Here is a 25,158-nt window from a genome sequence, read left to right as displayed (position 1 = left end):
CTCCAGGCAAGAACACTGGAGCAGGTGGTCACTGCCTTCTCCAGGGGATCTTCTCGACCCAGGGATGGAACCCTTCCTTCTCGAACCCTTATCTCTTGCATTGCAGGAAGATTCTTTACCGTTTGAGCCACCAGGGAAGCCCTCTGTGCTACATATGGGAACCCAAAAGAAAGGCTTGGAATTTTCCATGAGCAGCTAGAAACTGTGCTTCTGTCCTCAGGCTCAAGTTGAAAACAGTGGTTGGAATTCTCCCTTGAACCAGACAAGCTCCTTGCGGGTGATGTGACATCCTGGTGGTGTTCTATGGCCCCAGCGTTTGCAAAGGGCTTTGTGAGACAGAGGCTCTATGGGGCCCACTTGCTCCTCCTAGGTGCAGAGAGGCTAGTGCTTTGCCTGGAATCCTTTTCTACTGTGGAGTTAACTCCTCCAGTTTGTGTGGGAGAAACAAAGTCATTTAAAAATTAATTTCTTAATGGAGGATTGATCATTTTAAAGCATCCTGCCTCTTTTACCAACTGACCCTATAAAAAGACAAAGCACGATCATTTCTGTTCTACTGCTGACTCCCCCAAGCAAGACAGTTAGTTTGGGGGTCTGTCGGGAGAATAGATGGCATGCTCAAATTGGAAAATTTAGAGTCTCCTTTAAAAAAAGACCATCTACAAAGATGTGGGCGGGGTACAGAGAAACCAAGGGAGGCAGTGGAGGATGCAGAGGCTAATCCCTGACTGTGGGGCTCTTACCACACCTGGATCTGAAGGAGCAAGCGAAGAGAGTTACGGAAATCTGCAAGCAGGCTGTCAAGTGGGGAGGGTCACTGAGAAGAGCTGAGATTTCAGCCCAGGGGTGCAGCCAGTCGGAGCATACCTGTGAGAAGGCAGTCAGAGGCATCCCCATTTCAGCTTCAGTGTCCTCCCTGCTTCCAGTCTTCTGCTGAGCACTCACCCTGTCCCCCATGTTGTCTCAACCTGATCAGGAGCCAGGGCAGAAGGAACCTAGTCAGATGGTAGAGACAGGTCAGTGTGGCCAGGCCGAGAGCAAGGTGAGAAGGGTAGAGGGAGGTGGTGGAGGGGCCAAGAGATGATACCAGCACAGGAGGCATCCTCACATTCGTCCTAAACCCCACCAACTAATACCTTAAGGCTGCAGCCACATAAACATCTCGTCACTTGCCCTTGAACTGTCCACTCGTGTCATTATCATGCTCTGCTGTCTAGTTATCTAATCTGCCAAACCTGCTTGTAAACTGGGGACAGAAATTGCATCTTACCTTGTACCCCTGCTACCCGCCCCCCCACCCCCAATTCGCCCATGGCCCTGGGTCCCTCCCCTCTCGTGCATGCATAGGTACTCAGCAAGTGTGTGTGTGTGTGTGTGTATGTATGTGTGCATGTCTGCATGTGCACATCAGCGAGGATGGACTAGGTTGTACTGCAGTAACAACCACCAGATCTTAGCAGTTTTACACAGTGAATGCTTCCCATTCATGCTACCTGTCCATTGCAGGTCAGCAAGGGGTGATCTGCATGATACAGTTGTTTTAGGACCCAGAATGGCTTCATCTTTCTCTTTTTTTAACTGTCTTTTTGTATTGGAGTATAGCTGATTAGCCATGTGATAGTTTCAGGCAGACAGCAAAGGGACTCAGCCATACATAAAACGGTATCCATTTTCCCCCAAATTCTCCCCCTACCCAGGCTGCCAGACAACATTGAGCAGAGTTCCTTGTACTGTACCGTAAGTCCTTGTTGGTTTTCCATGTTGAATATAAGCAGTGTGTACATGTCCATCCCAGACTCCCTAACTACTGCTTTGTCCCACCGAACAGCCTCATCTTGACACACACATCCACAACCACAGCAGAAGAGGGAAGATGGAGTGAATTACACACTGGCCTGAGTTTTCTGCCCAAAGTGTCACTTTTGCACACATTCCATTGGCCAAAGCAAGACTCATGACCACATCTAAGTTTACACATGGGGAAGCAGAACGCTTGCACCCTCAGAAAGCAGACAGCCTGAACTGTTTTGCAAACAGTCTCCACAGTGGTCAAGGGTGGTCTCCATTGGACAGTCCTGGAGGAACAATTGAGGTTTTGAATTTAACTGAACAGTAAGTGTCAATAAAAATCAAATGGCTAAAGAGATCTATGCCTTTTGACATGTGCAGTTCAAATAGGTCAAGTCAGCAACAGCAACAAAATCAGAAGAAAAAAAAAGTCAAATGAGGTGCCCAGGAATTCTGGAAATCAACTGACTTTTAAAATGGACAGACTGGTTTATTTCACAATATTTTATCTCTGGCTCATTTCAACACAGAAATTGCCTGTGCTATTTGATATGAACTGTTACTGGGTGTGGTTTCTTGTTCTTCCCCATAACTCCATCAGGTTATGCCATTATGTTCTAGATTCTCATAGCCTTGGCTAGTCTTTAAGACAAGTCGATACGGATATGCTTGTTGATTCCCATGCCTTCTTTGGCTCAGCTCCAGGGAGGATGTAGCTGCTGCCACACTCCCCTCCGACTGTGCGGGGAGCATCCTCCAGGAATGGTGCCCTCTACCATCCCCAGGCATCAGGTTATATACTTGCCCAATCCTGGGCCCCCAGGTAATTCCTGACCTTATAGCAAGTCGCTTCATTTCAAAATTAGGAAAGGGTGAAAAAAGTTTCCAGGTCTGGGCAATGTCTTTGTTGAATGAAAAAAAAAAAAATTTAAACCAAGTTCTCAGGATTGTTTTCATAAGTAGAAAAGCATATTCACTCATCTTCAGAAATTGTCCACACCTGAGAACTGTTTGGGTGATGACCATGGGCACCTGGGCTTACCATCAAATTGTCTTGTCTGCTCAGCTTTCTCAAAGAAATTGCCTTCAAAAAACACGAGGAGGCTGTGACTAAAGGTGTAAAAGATAATTACATTTAAGAAGACAGTGTCTCCTCTCTGTTCCCTCTTACTCTTTGTAATCTGTTGCACACCAGGAACCCTGGAAACAAAAGCCAATGCTGCTTCTTCAAAACAAACTGTCAAAGGAATTTTGAAGGCTGGACTTAGTGAACAGATGTTTCATTTCTAATGGCAAACCAGATCTTTTGGGATGAACATTAATTCACAAGATCTCTAGGGACCTTTGGGGGCAGGGGTGAGAAAAGAAGTGTGAAATTGACCCTTGTGACTCAAAATGGTCATGACAAAGTTTCCGTAGCAGCAGTCTCAGAAGGTTATGGAAGGGGACAGCTTGTTGTTTGTGGTTTAACCACCAAGTTGTGTCCGACTCTTGTGATCCCTTGAACTATATATAGCCCGCCAGGTTCCTCTGTTCATGGGATTTCCCAGGCAAGAATACTGGAGTGGGTTGCCATTCCCTTCTCCAGGGGATCTTCCCAACCGAGGGATCGAGCCTGCATCTCCTGCATTGCAGGTGGATTCTTTACCACTGAGCCACCTGGGAACCCGGAATGGCTAGCAGGGTCCTTACCTGTCTCCCTGGGGTGCTGGGGTCATTTCAGCTCCAGGACCTTCTACAGGGTCTTTTTGTGGTTCTGCCTCTCATCTTCAGTTTTTTTCACAATTTAGAGTCTGATTTGACCTGCCAGAGAGGGAGTGAGAATCATCAGAAAGAGTAGTTTCCACTTCTATAATTCCTTTATCTGATTATAAAAGTAGTACATGCTCATCACAGAGAATTTGGAAAAATCTGAAAACAAACCAGAAAAAGGCATCCATATTTCCCCACTCAGCAGTAATCATCATTGAAATGTTTGATGCCTCTCTCTCGCCTCTCTGACTTTCAGCTTTCTCTTTACTGATTTTTAAATTATGTATTTAGATCGTTCATTCATATTCATTTTTTGAGCACAAACTATTGTCCTGTTCTCATCATTAATGATATACTGGTAGGATTAATGGGAAAAGTCTGTTCTTCTGAAGAGAATTATTAAAATCTAAGGAGCAGAAAGAAAACAGGAAAATCACCAAATATTTGGAAATTAAGTAGCACACTTCAAAACAACCCATGAGGCAAAGAGGAAATCCAAAGGAAATAAACAATTACATAGAATTTAAATGAAAATTAAAATACAACATCAATAAATGTGAGGTGCAGCTAAAGTGGAACTGAAAGGGAAATATATAATATGAAATGCTTACCACTTTAGAAAAGAAGCATCTCAAATCAAAAATCTATGTTCTCACTTCATGAATCTAGAAAAAGAGCAAAATTAGACCCAAAGTAACCAGAAGGAAATATTAAAGGTTGGAGCAGAAATGATTGAAATTTAAAAAGGAAAACAATAGAGAAAAATCAATGAAACAAAAAGTTGGTTCTTTGAAGACATCAATAAAATTCATAAACATCTGGCAAGGCTGACATAAAGAAGATATAGATGATCAATATCAGAAATGAGACATGGGTCACTACGAATCCTGCAGCCATTAAAAAGGTAATAAGCAAATACATTGAGCAAATTTATGTTTCATAAATTCAACAACTTAAAAGAAATGGATCAACTCCTCAAACACCACAAACTACCAAAACTCAACCAAGATAAAATTAATAATTGGAATAGCCATATAACCGTTAAAGAAATTGAGTTTGTAACTTTAAAAGCTTCTGAAAAAGAAATCTTCAGTTCTATGCTGGAGAATTCTTCCAAACACTTAAAAGAACTAACATAAAATTTACATCATCTTTTCCAGAACATAGAAGAGAGAACAGTTTCCAACTCATTTTATGAAGCTAGTATTACCCTGTTGTACCCAAACCAGACAAAAACAGTACAAGAGAAGAAAACCAAGAGACTTTCAGTTTCCGCTGTGCCATCTATAGAACTTAGCAGTCGCCACTGCATCATAATAAATAAAAAGCCGAATAAACTGAAATATCAACAAATCTTCTAATATTCATCAGCGAAATGAGGCAGATTTCTGCTCCAAAAATTGGAGAAACAAACAGGAGGATACAGAAAATCACAAGTTAACAGAGCAGAAACCTCTGCAGAAATCAGCGCAGCGGTAGGAAAACCTGAATTGTAATTGACAAATAGTTGGAGGCTCAGTGTGGACAAGTCTGTGAATTAAACTCTCCACCAGTTTAATTCACAGACATGGGGGTCCCTATGTTTTTGTGAGTCTTCTCTTCAGAGGATCCACCAGTGGATAATGGAGAAAAATCCCCTTGTGCTTCCAGCAGGGGATGGAAAAAGGAACCACTTTGAAATGTGCGGGAGAACTCTGTTCTTAACAAGCCTGTCCTCAAGCAAAACTATTTACTAGAGACTAACTTGCTGGGGTTTTATCAGAGCCTAATTGACCTAGGTGGAGAGAAATACTCAGTTCTAGCTTTTTCAGCCTTCCAGAAGGAAAATACTAATTTCAGCGTTCTCTAGCCATGCTGTCCCACCAAAGTTGAGGGAGAGAAACAGATGAATTGGTGAAGTTCACAGACCAGGGGCATGGACTCACCAAAAGTCTGAGACCTAACCATGGGACTAAAGGACGCTTCCCCTCCCTGCACGTCTTACCAGTACATTGCTAAATGCCTCTTTAAGGCTGTTCCCTTTACCAGTACATCATGTCTGGCTTAAAAAAAAAATTACAAGGCATACTAAAAGTCCAAAAACAGTTTGAAGAAACTGAACAAGCATCAGAATCTGAGTCAGGAATGTTTAAATGATCAGACCAGGAATCTTTTAAAATTATCGTTCAAAGGCTAAGGACTTTAATAGAAAAAAAAAAAACAATGTATAAGAAAGATGGGTTGTACAAGTGGGAAAATTCTAAGAGTCAAAAAGAAAAGCTGGAGATTAAAAACATTGTAACAGTCAAGAAGAATACCTTTGATAGGCTCATTAATAGGCCTGACACGGCTGATGACAGAATCTTTGAATTTGAGTATATCTCAACAGAAACTTCTAAAACTGAAAAGCATAGGGTAAAAAAGACTAGAAAAAGTACAACAGAATATCCAAGAGCTGTGGGACAACTAGAAAAGGTGTGACATAAGTGTAATGGAAATACCAGAGGAGATGGAAAGGAGAAAGAAATAGGAACAATATTTGAAGTCACAATGACTAGGAATTTCTCTGAATTAATGACAGACACCAAACCACAGGAAGCTCGTAGAACATCAAGCAGGGTAAATGCCCCCCAAAACAAACAAACAAAAAAACTACACTCAGTATACATCATGTTCAAACTCCAGGAAATCAAAGACAAAGAAAAAATTCTTGAAAGAAGCAGTGGGGGGCACTTTATTTATAGAGAAGCAAAGACAAGAATTATTCCAACTTGTCCTCAGAAAACATGCAAGAAGGAAGAGGACAGAGCAGCGTATTTTAAAGTGTTGAGAGAATGTTACTCACCAATCTAGAATCCTGTACTCTAGGAAGTATGCTTCAAAGCTGAGGGAGAAATAAAAATTTCCTCAGATAAACAAAAACTGACAGAATTTGTTACCAGTAGACCTGACTGTCAAGAAATGTCAAAAGTTCTTCAGAGAGAAGAAAAATTATATTGATTAGAAACTCAGATCTATATGAAGAAAGGAAGAGCACTGGAGAAAGAATAAGGGAAAGTAAAATAAAAAAGCTGTTTTTGTTATTCTTAATGTATCTTACAAATGTAGTTTGTCCAAAACAATAGCTACAATGTATTACATTACGTATAAGGATATATAATCTAATACACATACATTCATGTGTGCTTACATACAAGCAAATTGAATGATATTAATGATATAAGGAATGGGAGGGAAGAGCCGAGACTTTTTTTGTTGTTTTTGTTATTATATGTCATTTTTGTGGTTATTATAAGGTACTTGCACTACCTGTAAAATGGTGTTTGAAAGTAGAGGACTTGAAGTAGTTGTAAATCTATATTGCAAATTCAAGGGCAACCATTAAAATGATTTTTTTTGTGTGTGTGTGTGTAATAAAGTTTTATTAAAGTATAAAGGAGATAGAGAAACCTTCTGACATAGGCATCAGAAGGGGGCAAAAGAGTACCCCCTAAAATGATTTTTTTAAAAAAGAAGTATAATTGAAACATTAAGAAAGGTGAAAGAGAAATTATGTAAAATATTCAACTAAAGCCACAAAAGGCAGAAAAATTGTGAAGACAAAAACAAAGAACAAGGACAACAGATAAAAACAGAAAACAGTCACATATATGGTATTTGTTGCTGTTCAGTCATTAAGTCGGGTTCCACTCTTTCGCGACCCCCATGGACTATAGCCCACCAAGCTCCTCCGTCCATAGGATTTTCCAAGTAAGAACACTGGAGTGGGTTGCCATTTCCTTCTCCAAGGGACCTTCCTCACCCAGGGATTGAACTGAATCATGCGTCTCCTGCACTGGCAGGTGGATTCTTTGCCACTGAGCCAGCAGGGAATCCCTACATATGTGGTATATATTAATTCAATTATATCAATAATCTCTTTACATGTCAATGATCTAAATATTCAAGCTAAAATAGATTGTCAGAATGGATTTAAAAAAGGGCTGAACTATATGCTGTTTGCAAGAAACTCGCTTTTATGGATTAAACATAAAAGGATGGAGAAAAACATACTGGGCTAACATCAATTAAAGGAAAGGAGGAATACCTATGTTAATTTCAGACAGACTTTCAGAGCAAGGAAAGTTATCAGGAATAAAGACAAGCATTACATAATGCTAAAAGTGTCAACATTTTAAGAATATATAACAATTCTTAATGTGTATGTGCCTAATAACAGACCATCAAAATACATGAAGCAAAAACAGAACTATAAGGAGAAAAAGAAAAATCCAATAATATAATGGAGACTCTAACACCTCTCTATCAAAAATAGATCCAGCAGGCAGAAAATCAGTAAAGACATAGTTGAAGTCAACAGTACCTTTGGTCAACCTCATATAACTGACATTTATAAGCAAGTTCATCCAGCAACAGCAGAATATACATTTTTCTCAAGCTCACATGGAGCATTCACCATGATAGACCACATCCTGGGACATAAAACACACTTTAACAAATTTAAAGGAAAAGGAAATCATGCAACATCAGCTTTCAGACAACAGTGGAGTTAAACTAGAAATTAACAACAGACAGAAAGCCAGAAAATCCCCAAACACTTGGAGGTTAAACAATACACTTGTAAATAACATGAGTCAAATAAGAAATCTTAAGAGAAATTTTAAAATATATTTTAATGAAATGAAAATGCAATTTATCAAAATTTGTGGGATGCAGTGAAAAGAGTGCTTAGACATGTATTAGAAAAGAAGAAATATAAAAAATCAATCATCTAAGCTTCCATACTATAAAACTAGAAAAAGAGCAAATCAACATAGGAGAAAACCCAGGTGACCTTGGATGTGGCAAATGACCTTTTAAAATACAATACCAAAGGCACCATCCATGAAGAAGTAATTGATAAGCTTGACTTCATTGAAATTAAAAGCTTCTGCTTGATAAGGTAGTGTCAAGAGAAGGAGGAGAAAATATTTGCAAAAAACGCATTTGATAAAAGACTATTATCTTAAATATACAAAGAACTCTTTAACACTCAACAATAAGAAAACAACCAATCTGATTTAAAAATTGGCAAAAGATCTGAACAGATCTCAGCAAAGAAGACACACAAATGGCAAAAAATGTATGAGACCACATTTCACATCATATACTACCTCAGAAATGCAAATTAAAACAATGAGATGCTACTACATACCTATAGAAATGGCCCAAATCCAAAACACTGACAATGTACACAGAAGGACTTGCCCAGAAATATTTATAGCAGTTTTATTCATGATTGCTAAAACTTGGAAACAACCACGATACACTTCAGTAGGTAAGTGAATAAATAACATTCCAGACACGACTTGTGACTGAACAACAAAAATCCACCCAATATTCCAGATAGTTGAATATTTTCAGTGCTAAAAAGAAAAGATATTTGTCTGTTTGTTCACTAATGAATCCCAAGTGCCTGGAACTATGCCTGGTACACAGTTCCTGCTGAATATTTTGTTATTGAATGCAAGACACTCCATTCCTTAGCCCGCCAGCCGAGGGGACTATGTCATGCCAGGATTACCCAGCAGATGGCGGCCGAGGAACATTAGAGAGAGCTGGGAGCCTACATACTGAACGCAAGATTCCTCCCAATTAAGCCCAGGATAACAACCGGCAGACAAAATCAAGTCCAACTTACTCCTAACACAGACTTGTATTCATGAAGAAGAGGCTGTATGTAGGAGGTGAGCTGCTGAGCTGATAAAGCCTTTATCTACTATCGGAGGTTGTTTACACACAATTCAGGGATGAAAAAATGAAAACAGCTGTTGAGAAGAACTGAAGTCAGAGTCCTCCCACGGTGGGGAAAAAAAAAAAAAGCAGTGAAGAAAGCTTATGGTCATGGATCTGCATCAGTCCTCAAAAGGATGGAAAAGTGACATGTGACTGCTATACCACCAAAGGACAGAAATGACACTAACACTTCTTCCTCTGAAATTCCCGAAGATGCCCTCTTACAAGAACCTGAGTCTCCCTCTGCTCCAACATCCTCTGGACCCCTGCCAATCTGTGCTCTTCCTGGGTGCTTCTGTTACCCGTGCAATCAGGGAATTGAATTGTAGTGGTAACAAACCCTTCAAAAGCCAAGTTCAAGGTGATCCTTGGATCAATTCAGCCTCAGAATGTGACAGCTTAGGGGGAGGACCCAAGATAGATACTGCTTACAAATCTGAGTCTACTGACCCAGAACTATCCCAGCCAGCTGGTCAACCTGCTTACTGCTATACTGATAACAAGAGCTAGCATTTATGTTTCCTGTGTGCCCTGCATGTGCTGCGTGCATCACCTGCATTTTCTCATTAATCCTTAGAGCATCACTTCCAAGTACACACTGTTCTCTGTATCTCACAGGTGACACAAGAGACGTGCTATTTGCCCCAGGACCCAGCACGTTGCTCACACGCTCACCCTTAATCCCTGGGAGGATGGGAATCTGCTGAGAGGCACCAGAGACCCCGATGGATCTCAGAGAACATTTAATCCAGCCCCTTCTCTTCAGACGGAAGAAGTGAGGACCAGAGTGGGGAAGGGACTGACCCAAGTTCACGCAGGGATCTCGGAAGCCTGCCCAAGCACTACTCACTGAGAACTACCCTGCACCTTAACATTCTTGACTAGTGTCAGGAAAACCTCTTCATCCCCGAGTCACAGGCTTTATTTAATTTCCCCCAGACTCCAAATGTGCTTCAGTCCTGCTGGCACTAAACACTCTGTGTAAGATTGTGTCACAACAATATAGCTCTTGTTTTAGGAGTTTCATCAAGTAGCAGACTGTCCAGCCAGGATCACTCATGAATTCTGGCTTTTGCAGCTGGTGTCTTTGGCCAGAGCCACTCAACCTGAGCTGGTTTGCTCGTTGGTTAAAGGAGAATACCAGTATTCGTGAAAGGGTGTGTTATATTCTAGGCCAGTGTTATATAATGTAAATATAACACGAGCCACAAGTGCAAGCCACATTGTAATTAAAATTTTTTACAGTAGCCGCATGAAATGAAGTAAAGAAAACAGGAGTGTCAAAGCACTTGACATGCACACATCATTATTAATTTCCATAATTTGTTTCATTTAAGAATCTGTCTGCCAAGCAGGAGATGCAAGTTCAAGTCCTAGGTCCAGAAGATCCCCTGGAGAAGGGACTGGCAGCTCACGCTAGTATTCTTGCCTGGGAAATCTCATGGACAGAGCAGTCTGGCAGGCTACAGTCCATGGGGTCACAAAAAGAGTTGGACTGAGGCAGAGTGGGGATCGTAGGTAAGGTAGCTGAGACACAGGGGCCTGGGCTTTCCAGAGGTTCTGGGGCGAGTAGGGACCCACCTCTTCTCCCTACATGGGGAGATGGTTTGCTTCTAAATTCATCTTCTGTGTGTCACCATTTAAGCATCCGTTGGGATTTAGTTGGGGCGAAAGGAAACCATCAAAGGGGCATGTGAATGAACTCACATGCATCCAACAATCAAAGCACCACACACCAACAACTGAAGGCCTCCACTGCATCCCCACGGACCAACAACTGGGGAGTTGCCTCCCATACCCCGCAACCATATCCCACATCCACAACACATGTACCCAACAACCGACATGCTTTACACACACGCTGAGAGCTTTTACTGCCCCATCCAACCAAAGGGCTTCCCCCCACCACACACACACATTCTCAGTAATCAAAGAGCTTCACACACCCTCTCAATAATCAAAGCACTTCATACCAAAGAGCTTCACACACACACACTCTAACAACCAAAGGGTTCACACACCCACTCACACTTTCCCCACAACCAAGCACTTCACACACACACACCTCCCCCCCAGAGTTTTACTCCCCCAACCAAGGTGCTTCTTACACACCCCCAAGAGCAAAATGCTTTACTCCTCCACACAACAGCCGAAGCTGTCCACATAGATACCCCCACAAAAGAAAACCCCAAGTACTTCGATTTGTTTGCCACAGCAGCAGGTACTTGAACACCAAGACGTTCAACTGCGACTTTCTTTTCAGATTAATGAGCAGAGAAAGATTGGAGGAGGGAGGGGGAGGATGGCGGGAGAGAGCAATTACACCCGAATCTTTTCTCTGTTGATTAGGGATTCCTTCTCCAGCCTGCTTTGGCTCCAGCTAAATCTTTTTCTAATGAGATGTGGCTTATCCAGATCAGGGCGCTGAGAAAAAAGTTGCAATTAACTTTAAGAAGAAAAGAAGTGAGTGAGAGAAAGAGAAGGAAAGGGGGAGGGCGAGGCCGGGAGATGGTGAGTGGGGGCAGCGAAAGGGGTGGGGCTGGCATTCCCGGAAGAGCTGGGTGTACCCCGGGGGCACAGGACCCAGCTTCCATCAGCTCCTTTGATTCCAGACTTTAGGAACAATCCTTGATGATCTTTATGCCTGCAGGATTGGCCTCTGGGCTGCTCCAGGCTCAAGTCAAGCATTGGGAAGGCTGGGTCTTCTCTGGGTGGGGTGGGGGGCTGCGGTCCAGGGCCTGCACCCCTGACATCTGGCAGGGATTCTGGGGGAGAAGGGCCGTCTCAACTGCATCTCTTTCACACCTGAGCTGTGCCTTCTGTTCTCTGGCTCCGGCAAAGACACGGGGCCTAGGTCACAGGTTAAGAACCTCTATGACCCCCGGGTGTCCAGCCAGCATGAACTCTTTTCTCAAGTGCTGAGTCCAGCACTTGACCCTGGCAGCCAGAAACAGTTCTGGACTGGGTTTGTGGTACTGACAGCCAAGCTGGGGTCTCCCCAACTCACCTCACTGGTCCTACTGGGAGTGGGGTCCCGATCTCTTTTCCTGTGAGCCACTGAGAAGGGTGGAGAGGGTCTGAGATGAGAAAGCCTCAAGCCCCTAGAAACGGCACAGGTTTACCTTCATTTGCTTCTCTGTCCAATAGCATCAAGCTCGACCAAGCGACAACCGCAGGAAAGCACCCCCTCTCCCTGGCGCTGAGTTTCTTCATCTAAGAGATGTAAGGGGGTGAGGTGGGCATGAGCTCTTGCGAGATCTCCAGTCCTGATGCCCTGAGATCTCGCGAGAGGTGCAGACACACACACACACACACACACACACACACACACACACACGAGGTCCCGCACACACACACACACAAGAGGTCCCGCGAGAGGCAGAGGCAGCCTCTGGAGATCGGGAGCCTCTGATGGATGATTCCGGCTTTCCATGCTCTGCCTTTTGCGCCCACAGGACACTTCTACCCCCTGCCATTCTTATCCAAGTGGAGACTGGGTTTCGCCCTGTTTGGCAATAAATACTGAACACTGCCTAAGGGCGGCACGGTCCTTTCCCATCTAATGGACCTCCCCTACAAATTAGGAAGGGTTTGTATTGCTGGAGACTCAGTGGGAAAAAGTGAACTGAGGGCCTCTGAATCTTGCCTCACCTGACAAGCTTCCTTGATTCCCAAGGAAGAAGGGCCTCTGTGTGTTGGAACCAGACACACGGTTCCCTCAGCGGTATGTTTGGGTGACCTCTTACCAAATAAGCTATGGAGATGACACCGGGCCAGGGAACAGGGGAGCTAAAGGCCGCTTTTCCTGTGCCTAGCTTCCAGAGAGATCAACTTCAAGGCCCAGAAATTTCCTTGAGTCTGGTCCCCTAGATTCACGGTCAGCCCTCCTTTGTGCCTCTGTCTGCCCTCCACCCTGTTAGCTGCGGAAGACAGTCCTAGCTTTCTCCTATCTCTCTCTTTGGCTGTTGGCAATCTAATAAGCATATGTACTAGAAATACTAGCTGGAGTGTTAAGTTAGAAATTCTTCTTAAACATATAGTAAGGTCAGATGAAGGGAAAAAAAAACACCCAGAAAACAAAACAGAAAACCCCGAATCAGAAATTGGACACAGGAGGGCAGATGTAGACTGAACAGGAAGTGCTGGCCCTAGGCTAAATGAAACAGCTGTCACCATTGTTCTGGACTGAAAACTGCCTTTGCAAACTCCATGCGGGCCAGGCTCAGAAAGCAGATGTTAATAATTACAGCACATGAAACGAAGGGCACAGGATTAGGCAAGTGACGAAAAAGAAATGGTACCAGTAGATTTATAACTCGCTCCGGCAAATCTGTTTGGGCTGGTGGGGGTGGGCATGGCAGCCTCCCTGCAGACGCCCCCACCCAGTCCCCTTCCTAGTTTGGCATTTTGGCTTCTGGGATTATCTCAGAATGGGAGGATTGTTGAAACTGTTTTAGGGGAGTGGGCTGTGGGAGACCTTTCCTGGCTACCTTTCTGGGGACCCTAGGCCTACAGAACTACAGCCTGTTGCCTCTGATCTGAAGAAAAATATCAAATCCTAAAATACCCAACCCAAACACCAAAGGGCAGAACAATCACTCCTAAATGAAATCATCCCTGAATATGCATTGGAAGGATAGATGCTGAAGCTGAAGCTCCAATACTTTGGCTAGCTAATGCGAAGAACTGATTCATTGGAAAAGACTGTGATGCTGGGAAAGATTGAGGGCAGGAGGAGGAGGTGACAGAGTTTGAGATGGTTGGCTGGCATCACCGATTCAGTGGACATGAGTTTTAGCAAACTCCAGGAGATAGTGAAGGACAGGGAAGGCTGGGTTTCTGCAGACCATGCGGTCGCAAAGAATCAGACACGACTGAGCGGCTGAATAACAACAACGGCAACAACAACTGGCAGACGAATCCTGGAGTTGGATGCCTCACTGGCAAACAAGAACTCAGGGACACAAAGCCAGGCAGCCATCTTCCGAGCTCTTGCTTTACCAAGGGGTTCATGTTTAAAATCCAGGAGCTCAAGTTCTTTGCAGCTGAAATTGATTCACACTTTAAAGTCAGCCAGCCCCCAGCGCCTGGGAGGAGGCAAGAGAGAGCCGGGAGAATGTTGGGACAGTTGAAGAAAGTAAGAACAGCAAGTTTCTTGGGTTAATTACATAAGTAGCAAAGGCAGAGAGTCTTCGCATGTTTTCTTGAACATTCCTCAGTGCTTTTCCATGTGAGCCAGAGTTGTAAAAAGCAAAACAAAACAACACACACTCACTCACATCCACCCCAAAGCCTCCCATCCCACCACCCCCTAGAAAGGACGTCTCTAAGAAAGGTTAGAAAGAAGGTAAAGCATGTGTTTGCCATCTTTACGCCTGATATGGAAACCATATGCTTAAATACACTAGCAAACATACTTAATATAACACTCTCTTTTATTAAATGTGGTTTTATAAACGCTCTCCCCAGCCAGGGCACCTTTGCCGTGCTGGAGGCTGGAACTTGGCAAAATAATCTTCCCGCTGTTACATCTATTGATACACATTTTTTGAAAATGAGTCTCGGACCCTTGGAAAATAGACTGGTTCTGATTATTATTGCAAGCGGGAAGGGGCACACAAGGGCATCTTTTTTCCTCTGATAAATTAAAAGAACTGTAACGGGTGCTTTCTGCAACCTGTAAAAGGGCAGAGCCATCTGTGATTCATTTAGCAGCTCCTTACAGAAGATTTATTTGATTAATTCGGTCAGAAGAGAGAGAATATGGATTTTCCCCTGCTCTGAGAGGCGCATTCGCACTCACACTTGCACACATGCACCCACCCATGGGCAGACATCTCAGGAATGAAAAATGACTAATCGTGTTATTGGAACTGGCCAATGCGGGGCCCTGGTGGTGAGATCGAGGGCTCCCACCCTGTTGATGGGAGGGCTGGTTTCAGAGTAGATTTAATATCCTTAGGCCCAATGCCACCGGAGGGTGACCCTAGAGAAAAATAATACTGTGGACCCTGAATAACATTTACTGGGCACTGACACTGGTGCCAGGCTCTGTGCTGAGCTCTTTGTATGCATTACCTCATTGCATGGTCTCAACCAGCCCTCTCCAAGGAAGCACTATTTCATTTCTGCTTTACAGGCAGGGAGACTCCCCTGTTCCCAGCAGGCCTCTGCTCGAAATTCTTTACAATTTTTTTTAGAGGGTATTTGACTTTCTCCATGCCTCTACCATGCAGATGGAGGCCATGTCCAGCATCAGTCTCATGGCAGATAAACTTTAACGCAGTCATCTGCCTCGACTGTGCTTCATGCCCTGTGGATTTCAGTTCAGTGTTGACAGAGCGAGACGTTCTTTAGGGCTTATTTCTAGTCTCAAGGTGGAGAGCTGGCCTTGATGTTATCTAACTGGCCTTGGGGGTCTCTAACTGGCATCCCCAAACTCCATAAGCAGTTAATTGTCTGCAGACCACTGCCAATTCCCAATGGGTGGGAACAGACTTTGAGATAGGTCTTCAGAGACGGTAAAGAAGACAGCACAGAAAAGAAGACTCAGAAAATTGTACAAGATCTGAGCCAAAGAGGATTTTGGAGATCTATGTCAGGAGAGGCAAACATAGGGCAAGAAAGGTGGCTATGCTGTCCTTCCCAAGCTCACAGCAGACATTGCTAATCGATCCCAGCTCTCTCTCTCTCTCTCTCCTGCTAACCCTCAAAATCCTTCTCAACCTAGTGATTGTCTGGCTTCCCTGTCTGGTATTCTCTGCATCCACTGCAGTGGAGCTGGTGGTATAGTGGAAGCCAAGGTACAGTGGGGTCAGAAGCCTCTGCCTTTTGCCAGGTCTCTGAGAATCCCCATGAACAGAGGAGCCTGGCAGGCTATAGTCCATGGGATTGCAAAGAGTCAGACATGACTGAGCAACTAAGCATGCACACACACGCTCTTCTCTCCCAGGCTCCTCACCACATGGGATGGCACTGAAGCTGCTCTGCAGGTAGGATGAAAGGTATCCCTGGGAAAGTGTAGAAGACTGAAATCTCACTGCAACTTTGAGAATCCCTTGGACTGCAAGATCAAACCAGTCAATCATAAGGAAAACCAGTCCTGAATATTCATTGGAAGGACTGATGCTGAAGCTGAAACTCCAATGCTTTGGCCACCTGATGCAAAGACCTGACTCATTGGAAAAGACCCTGATGCTGGGAAAGAGTGAAGGCAGGAGAAGGGGATGACAGAGGATGGGATGGTTGGATGGCATCACTGACTTGATAGACATGAATTTGAGCAAGTTTCGGGAGTTGGTGATGGACAGGGAGGACTGGTGTGCTGCAGTCCATGGGGTTGCAAAGAGTTGGACATGACTGAGCAACTGAACTGAGCTGAACTGAACCCCTAAACTAGGACAGACTCGGACAGCTTGAACCGGTTTATGATTTGGGGATTAAGATTCTAGAAAGAAGTGGAAAGTTTCACTTTGGAGACATGAGCATCTGCAGACTCTCTCCACTGCAGCCTTTCCCACCTCCCTCTCACTTGCTGGACCACAGGAAATGGCTAGATCAAAGACAACCAGGATGCAGAAGGCCAAAGGTATTGAGCACTTGTCTGGGCTGGTTGCAGGCTCTCCTCCATGTCCTCAGACTTTTCTGCCAGGCAGAAATTCTCTCTGGGAAAAATGATGGTTTCATGAATAGAAGGAGGGGTCTTCAAGCTCAGAATTTCCGCCTCTCGTGGGGACCTTTCTTGGCTGGTTCCCTCCTAGGATCTGAACTAAAATCTTTCTCCACTTGGTGTGGCCCAAGAGGGAATCCGGGGCTCTTTACCTAATTCCAAGAGGGAATCTGAATGTCTAATTGGCAGAAACAAGCCTTTCCACAGAAGTGAAGCTGAGGATCAGGACTGATTCGGAGAATCAGAGAATCAGTCTGAAATATCACATGTTTTGAAGGGAGACAGGCGTGAGCGATGACTCCTGTCACTACCTTGTTTAGCAAAAGGTTACCTGGAAAGTCTTAAGGATCTTTAGGGGACTTACTTAGAGAATGGATAAGAGTTGTGTGTAACTTGCATGTCAGCTTTAGGTTGCTTGCGGGGGAGGGAGGAAGGTTTCTGCGATTTTTGAGAAGGCTTGAAAATAAACATGATTTCTACAATCTTCTTTACACTATGAATTTGTAATTCATAGTGAAGAAAAGTTTACTAATGAAACCATACTCTCCTCCAGCACAGTGTCATGAAAAGATCACAAATATTGAATTAGTGAGGCCCCATATAATGAGGATTTTACAGAGCTCAGATGACACCTCTTGAATGGGTTTGTTGACCAAACATCAGTTGTTGAATAAAGGTGTTTGTACTGTGAAAGTGGTTTTCTGGAATGTTCCTGAGTGTGAGGGTGTGAGGGTGATTGAGCAGCTTGGAAAAAGAGTCAAGTTTGGGTAGTCAGGAAGGGGTGGGGAGTGGGGAGGTGGGTAATGAGGGTGCGAGGCTCTTGGTGCGCCATTTTGGATTCCACATAGGGACACATGAGTGGGCTGAGGTACGTATGAGTTGTCCTTAAAGACTCCAACTAAGAGATGGGTCATGTGCCACTGGGAATTACGAAGAAACCTGAGGGCCAAGCCAGTATTCCTAGCTGTGTGATTCTGAGCAAGCTAGATAATCTCTCTGTGCTTCAGTTTCCTTCTCTGTAAAATAGAGGTAATCATAACACCTGATAAAGGTTGTTGTGAGTATTAAATGAGATACAGCCCTTAGAACAGGGACTGGCATATAGTATTAAGAAAGCATTATCTTCCAAATGTCCATCAACTGATGTATGGATAAACCAGATGTGGTGTATCCATACAATGAAATATTATTCACCTATAAAAAGAAATGCAGTATAGATATATGGATCTAGGCAGTACAGATACAATGTGGATGAACTTGGAAAATACTACAGTAAGTTAGAGAAGCTAGACACAAAAAGTCACATATGGTATGATTCCATTTACATGAACTATCTAGAACAGGTAAACCTACAGAGATAGAAAGTAGATTGATGATTACTCAGGGCTAGTGGGGGGCTTCCCAGGTGGCACAGTAAAGAATTCACCTTTCAATGCAGAAAGACACAGGAGATGCAAGAGGCATGGGTTCAATCCCTGAGTTGGGAAGATCTTCTGGAGTAGGAAATGGCAACCTGCTCCAGTATTCTTGCCTTGGATATCCTATAACCAGAGGAGCCTGGCGGGCTATAGTCCAAGGGGTTGTAAAGTCGGACGCAGCTGAAGTGGCTGAGCATGCATACACACAGGGCTGGTGGTGGGTAGAAAGATAGAGAGGTGAGGTACCTTTGTGGGGAGGCTGAACACTGTGAAGGAACTGAATTCTCCTCCATTCCTGCAAGTCACCTATAGGTGCCACCATTGATTTTAGAATTAAGTATCTAGGGGAAAAAAAAAAAAAGACAAATGGCCATGTATGAGGGGCACTGGGCAGTGTTCAGTGCTGGGCTCTTGACCTCACTTGGCCACTTACCAACCATGTGACTTAAGGAAACAAATTTAACTTCCCGGGACTTCAGGTTTTTCAACTATAATATGAGAAGATGGAGGCTGTGGTCTCAATGTCCCCCAAGCAAAAACCTTCAGTCTATAATAATGGTCATAGACTGATAATGGTCAGTGATGATGATGATGGTCCAAACATTTTTTAAAAATTATTTTTTATTTTTGGTTGCACCGAGTCTTCACTGTTGCACCCTGACTTTCTCTACATGCAGCGAACGGGGGCTGCTCTTCACTGTGGTGCACAGGCTTTTCATTGCAGTGGCTTCTCTTGTTTTGGAGCACAGGTACTGTAGTTCAGTAGTTTCAGTACTCAGGCTCAGTGGTTGTGGCACACAGGCTTATTTGCCTTCATGGCTTGTGGAATTTTCCCAGACCAGGGATTGAACCCATGTCCCCTGCATCGGCAGGTGTATTCTTATCCACTGTACCACCAGGGAAGTTCAATGGCCCAAATCTTTTTACCAATTAGGAAAACCCATCTGGCTGTTCCAAAGCTGTGGGTACAGATTCCTTGGAGTAGAACTTGCCCCTTCTGTTCCAAGGGTCTTGAGTTATAGGCTCCCAGTCTGATGCTCAGAGCACAGAGGCCAGAGAAGGACTTCATTATCACTTCCATCCTGATTCTCCTCCAGAAGGAAGTATTAATGTGGTTCCTTTCTCTCTTTGGGGCTGGAGATATTGCACTGGCTAGTGTCCCTCAAAAAGTTCATGTCCTCCAAAAGCTGTGCATATGATCTTACTTGGAAATAGGGCCTTTGGAGATATAATCAAGATGATGGTCATAATGGATTAGGGTGGACTTGATCAAGTGAGATAGTTGGACACCATCACTGACTCAATGGACTCAAATTTGAGCAAACTTTGAGAGATAGTGGAAGACAGAGGAGCCTGGTGTGCTGCATGCAGTCCATGAGGTCTCAAAGAGTCAGACATGACACAGCAACTAAACAATAGCATGAACAATCAAGTGGCTGGTGTCATTATAAGAAAAAGGAAGTTTAGAAACAGAAATACATAGAGACAGAGGGATGAGAAGGCAAGGTGAAGATGAAGAAGGCAGAAACGGGAGTTATAAGTGCCACAGCCAACAAATAACCAAGGATTTCTAGCAATCACCAGTAGCTAAGAGAGAGGCATGGAAAAGATTTTCCCTTGGAGGCTCCAAAAGACACCTACTCTGATAACATCTTGATCTTGGACTTCTAGCCTCCTAAATAGTGAGAGAGTACTTTTATTTTGTTTTAAGTCACACAGTTTGTGAGGGTGAAAGTCACTCAGTAGTGTCTAACTCTCTGCGACCCCTTGGACTATAGAGTCCATGGAATTCTCCAGGCCAGAATATTGGAGTGAGTAGCCTTTCCCTTCTTCAGAGGATCTTCCCAACCCAGGGATCGAACCCAGGTCTCCTGCATTGCAGGTGGATTCTCTACTGTCTGACCCAGTTTGTGGTACTTTGCTATAGCAGCCCTAGGAAACCCATGTGGGGCTGGGGATTCCTATTCTCCCAAGTGTCAGGATCATCCTGGTGAATATCGGGAGGCAGGAAGAGAAAATGCTGTCATGTGGACACTGTTACCTTTGTCCACCCAATAGGATCATGTGACTGCTTTATCAGATGATGCTTCCCCCTGGCCCATGATGTTAGCAGAGAATTGGGCAACAGAGACTGGGAACCACATCCTCAGACTGGAATAGAATAAGGCTGCACTTGAAACAGGGTTTCCCCATGTAATTTTTACCATGATTAATCTTGCATTGCAACCTAGTACACACATCCACAAAATGAAGTTCATGTAACAGTACTTCTTACTTACACTTTGATATTTTCTATTCTGTATTTTTAAAATGTCGATTTTTGTCCCATAAATTAACTTATAACCCACCAATTGAGTGTAATCTACAGTCTGAAAAACACTTTGAGTTGGAGAAGTGTGGAAATGGTAAGATCTGCCTCTCTAAGCCTATTCTCTTCATATTTCTTTACACTCAGAAAAAGTCTTACCATGAGCCACCTTATTCATTCATCAAACACTTATTAGTGTCTACTCAGGCTTTGAAAGGGTTGGGGGCAAGGAGAGAGAAGAGATACCAAGATATAAGCAATGCTAATAGAGCCAGTCTCATATGCTATGTATTGCATTAAGCATATTATACGGATTTTTCTCATTTAATGCTTAGATCATTAACTGCTCAGTCAGACACTTAAGAAAACAGAAAGACAAAGGTTTGCATTCAAATCAGTCCAACCTCAGAGTTCAATGAGCTAAACCACTTGACTCTTTAGGATAGAAGGAAGAAGGCTCATTTATGAAAGTTTGAAAAAATACAGCAAAAGTTGACTTCTCTTCCTAGCCATGACCACTGTCAACAGATCAAAGGGTGTCTATTCAGACCTTTCCCTATATGTTTACATGAGTCCAATGAGAAATATAATTCTCTTTTTAGTTTGTACTCATAGGAGTTTATGAGAACTGATAACACTATTCCAGGATTTTTCACCCCTGCCTATTCCATAGACCAACTACTCCAGTTTATACCTTCTTGCCCTATTTCTGGATGTTAAACTCATTCCTAAATTTTCATTATTACAGAAGTACTTTTTTGTATATGGGGCTTCCCTGGTGGCTCAGTGGTAAAGAACCCGCCTGCCAATGCAGGACATGTGGGTTTGATCCCTGGGTCGGGAAGATCCTCTGGAGAAGGAAATGGCAACCCACTTCAGTATTCTTGCCTGGGAAATCCCATGGACAGAGAAACCTGGTGGGCTACAGTCTATGGGGTAGCAAAAGAGTTGGACATGACTCAACTAACAACAATAATTTTTGTACTATGTATCTTTGTTCACATATGTGACAGTTTCCCCAAGGTGGATTACTAGAAGAGAAAGAAAGTACTAAGTGGAAGAATATATGCTTTTTAATAAATACTGCCAAATTCTCCCTCAAGAGTCTATGTGATTTCATCACCATCAGTGCGTGAAAGTATGTTTTCCTGCAGCTTCACTACAGAGGATATTATCAATTATTTCAACTTGTGTTAATCTGATGGGTACAAAAATATTCTCCTTGTTGATTTATGTTCCCTTTGATTACATGAAGTTGAGCTTGGCATCTGTGTGACAAACGTGGAATCTGCCGTATACACCAATATCCAAACACCGCCCAGCCTTCCCAAATAAGAGGAACTTCTCTCAGTGTTATCACAAGTCACAGAGCAGCTCTGGGCAGATTAGAAAAAGGGGCTTCTTCCCCAAGACATGTTACTTCTATCTGTTGGAAAAGTGTTATAATACATTGATTATTAGACATTTTATCCCAGTCCAGAGAAATGGAACAAATATATAAATCTACCATATCTAAGAGGTGATTGGCACCTCCTTGCTGGGGAGGGGAGGGTGCCCTGCTGCAGTACACAACCTGCCCAACTGTATGGAGTCAACCTGCTCTTCACTTCTGGACAGTCTCCTTGGGTACACAGTCCCCGTCTGTATCCTCTGGCAGAAACCTGGTGTGAGTAATGAGCCTCTGGTCCTGGCTTCTCCACCCCCATCTCTCTGGTTGACTTCAGATTTGTCCTAATATCTTGCTCAACCTTCATGACGTCTTATTCTCTGTCTTCCTCCTGAATGAGGCTTAAAGGAAATTTTTGCCTGTAGGGAGCCTTTGAAGAGTCAGAAGTTTCCTTGCAGATGTGTTTTTAATACTATGGGAGTACATTAAAGTTGACATGATCTAACAGCATTCACTGTGTTTTTTTTTACAGGCTGGTGGTTCTGGGCTCATTCAGACAGCCATCCGGAAGAGTACCAGGCCTGGGCTGTGCCTGCCCTTGGAGGGGGCATCCCAAGGGGTAACCCCAGGATTTCTTGGCATTCTGTGCCATCTGGACTTGCTTTGCACAGTCACAGAGAGGCTCGTGTGCCCACTCCGTGTTTCTGGGGCCAGAACCAAGTGAACATCTTGGAAGTTTTACTGTTCTTCTGCCCTAATTGGTCTCAGTGCGGAGCCTGGTGTGTGGGTGGTCTGCAGTGAGCTACAGCAGTCAGAAGAGACAGATAAAGACCTGCCATTCCTCAGGTAACCTGGCAGGGGTAAGGATGCAAGAACAGGGATCTCAGAGCCACAGGGTTGGCTGAGATTTTTCTGTAGACTCCTAAGCACTTTTGCAATTTCTAAGAGTCTCATGACATGGTGAAGATGCTCCTGAAAAGATCACTTGGGCTGACTGATACTTCACATTCCTTTGCAATGATCTGGAATGACATCAGCTGGACGTGGTGACGCTGATTCTCTCATGGTGACCAGAAGCTGCCAGAAGGGCAGAACTGCAGCTAAAACTGATGTATTAAAATAAGAGCGTAATTAGTGCACGATAAGTACATTTGCTGGGTAAACAAACAGCTTTCAAAATGTAGAACTATAGGGAAGAGTAAAATAATTGAACGTGTTCTTGGGAAGGAAGAAGCCCTTACTTTATGTAATAATAAATACTTTTGAACAGCACCTGTGTGCCAGGCTGTGCTTGGGGCTGGAGACAGTGAAACCTGAGAAGATCCTTGTTCCCTTGTGTCTGATGTGCTTATAGTTAGGAGACAGAAAATAGGGCTACAAAAGTGATCGTGCTTAGGCACTTAGTAAATGGTAGTTATTTATTTATTTTTTATATAGTAGTTATTAAATATCCTACAATAGGGGATTGATTTAGTATATTTTTAATATACCCACACTTTATTTTGTAGTCATTATAAACATGGTTTTGAAGAATATTTTATGACATGGAAGAGAGCTCATAGTTCATTCATTCATTCATTCAACAGACATCAGTTGAGCACCTACCCAATGCCAGGTTCCATCCTGGACTCTGGAGACAGAGCAGGGGGCAGCACAGGTGAGATCAGACAGGCTCCCTGTTGTTCTGAAACTTATATCCTATTCAGGGGGACAGTTAATAAAAAAGTGCAAAAATACCCAAACAGGAAAAGGTCAGATGGAGACAGCAAAGAAAGTGACATGGTTGGTGCCTGCAATGCAGGAGACCTGGGTTCATCCCTGGGTCAGGAAGATCCCCTGGAGAAGGGAATGGCAACCCATTCCAATATTCTTGCCTAGGATATCCCATGGACAGAGGAGCCTGATGGGCTACTGACCGTGGAATCGCAAAGAGTCAGACACGACTGAGCGACTAACGCACAGGGGAGAGAGGGAACTGCTGTGGCCTGAGTGGTCCAGGAGGGCCTCTGGGAGGAGGTGACCCAGAAGGAACAATGACCAAGAGGGAGCCAGGAGGAGAAGATAGGGAAGCTTTATGGAAACTTTAGGTCAGCTAGCCTGTCTTTAGCGTCACAGACTGGGAACCTGAGGTGACATGGCTTGGTGGGGATGTCGGTGGCAAAGCCAGGATTAGACCTTGAGTCTGGGCTTCCTGGACAGACACTGCTCTTCCTACGCTGTGTGCCGGTTTGACTCTCATTAAATGTCCAGTGCTTTTATGGACCTAGGGCCACACAAAGGATATCTCTGCATCAAGCAGGTCTCAAGGATTTCTATAAGTCCTACAGTGTGCATGCTGCTGTGCCCAGAGCCGTGAAGAGTGTAACAGGCCAAAGCAGGAGGGACCCACATCCATCTGCCATGTGGGAAAGTGAAAGCAGCCATGTCAGAGCGCACGGATGTGGGTACAGCATCCTGAGATGCTGCCAGCAAGCAGTGATCGAAGGAGGAGAGGTTGCCGAGGCCAGGCCGGAAGACTGAATTCTCGTCCATCCACAGACAACAGCAGCCCCCACTTGGTCAGCCCCCAGCCCCTGGAGGGGAACAGGGTGAGGAGGGAGGTCTTTGGCCCTGCACCCAGGGATGGCGTGTCCCAGACCTTCCAGAAGCTCCAGCCAAGGGATGCAGCCACAGGAATGATACAGGACCAGCCTCACCCCTGCTCACTTCTGTTCCTTGTTGCTCTGCCATACCCCCCCACTGGCTTTGATCACAGTCTCACTGAGCTTGGCTGGGCTTCGAGGTCTCCTGCTGTGATGCCCCAGGCTGGGACTCCAGCTCACAGGGACTCTTTCTCTCTGTATCACAGCCTGGATCTGCCCTCCTGCCTGCTGGGCTGTGGCAGCAGCACCCCTAGGGACCCAGGGGGAGGTAACAAAGGAAAAAGGTAACTTTGGGTCAGATTGAGGAGAGGTTTGCCAGCCAAGGGCAGCTAGGCAGATGCACTTTGGTGGGCGATGGAAGCCACCTCACCCCTGGCTGTCTGAGTGGCATTTAAGACCTAAGAGAGGGTGGTTGGAGGTAGTCATCAGGAGTTCAGGCA

General features: G+C 44.2%; 1 long non-coding RNA gene across 8 annotated transcripts in view; it reads right to left on the bottom strand.

Annotated features, from left to right (window-relative positions):
• Positions 1 to 25,158, bottom strand: part of LOC122445887 — a 103,080-nt gene that overhangs the window by 50,866 nt on the left and 27,056 nt on the right. For all 8 annotated transcript variants that reach the window (XR_006270718.1, XR_006270719.1, XR_006270713.1 and 5 more), the window contains exons 2-4: positions 4,152 to 4,205; positions 3,481 to 3,591; positions 868 to 995 (exon numbers count right to left, since the gene is read on the bottom strand). This is a non-coding gene — a long non-coding RNA (uncharacterized LOC122445887). The remainder of the gene's footprint in view (positions 1 to 867; positions 996 to 3,480; positions 3,592 to 4,151; positions 4,206 to 25,158) is intronic.

The sequence above is a fragment of the Cervus canadensis genome, chromosome 8 (assembly GCF_019320065.1).
Source record: "Cervus canadensis isolate Bull #8, Minnesota chromosome 8, ASM1932006v1, whole genome shotgun sequence".
Taxonomy (NCBI): Eukaryota; Metazoa; Chordata; class Mammalia; order Artiodactyla; family Cervidae; genus Cervus; species Cervus canadensis.
This window is presented reverse-complemented; position numbering and strand designations above follow the sequence as displayed.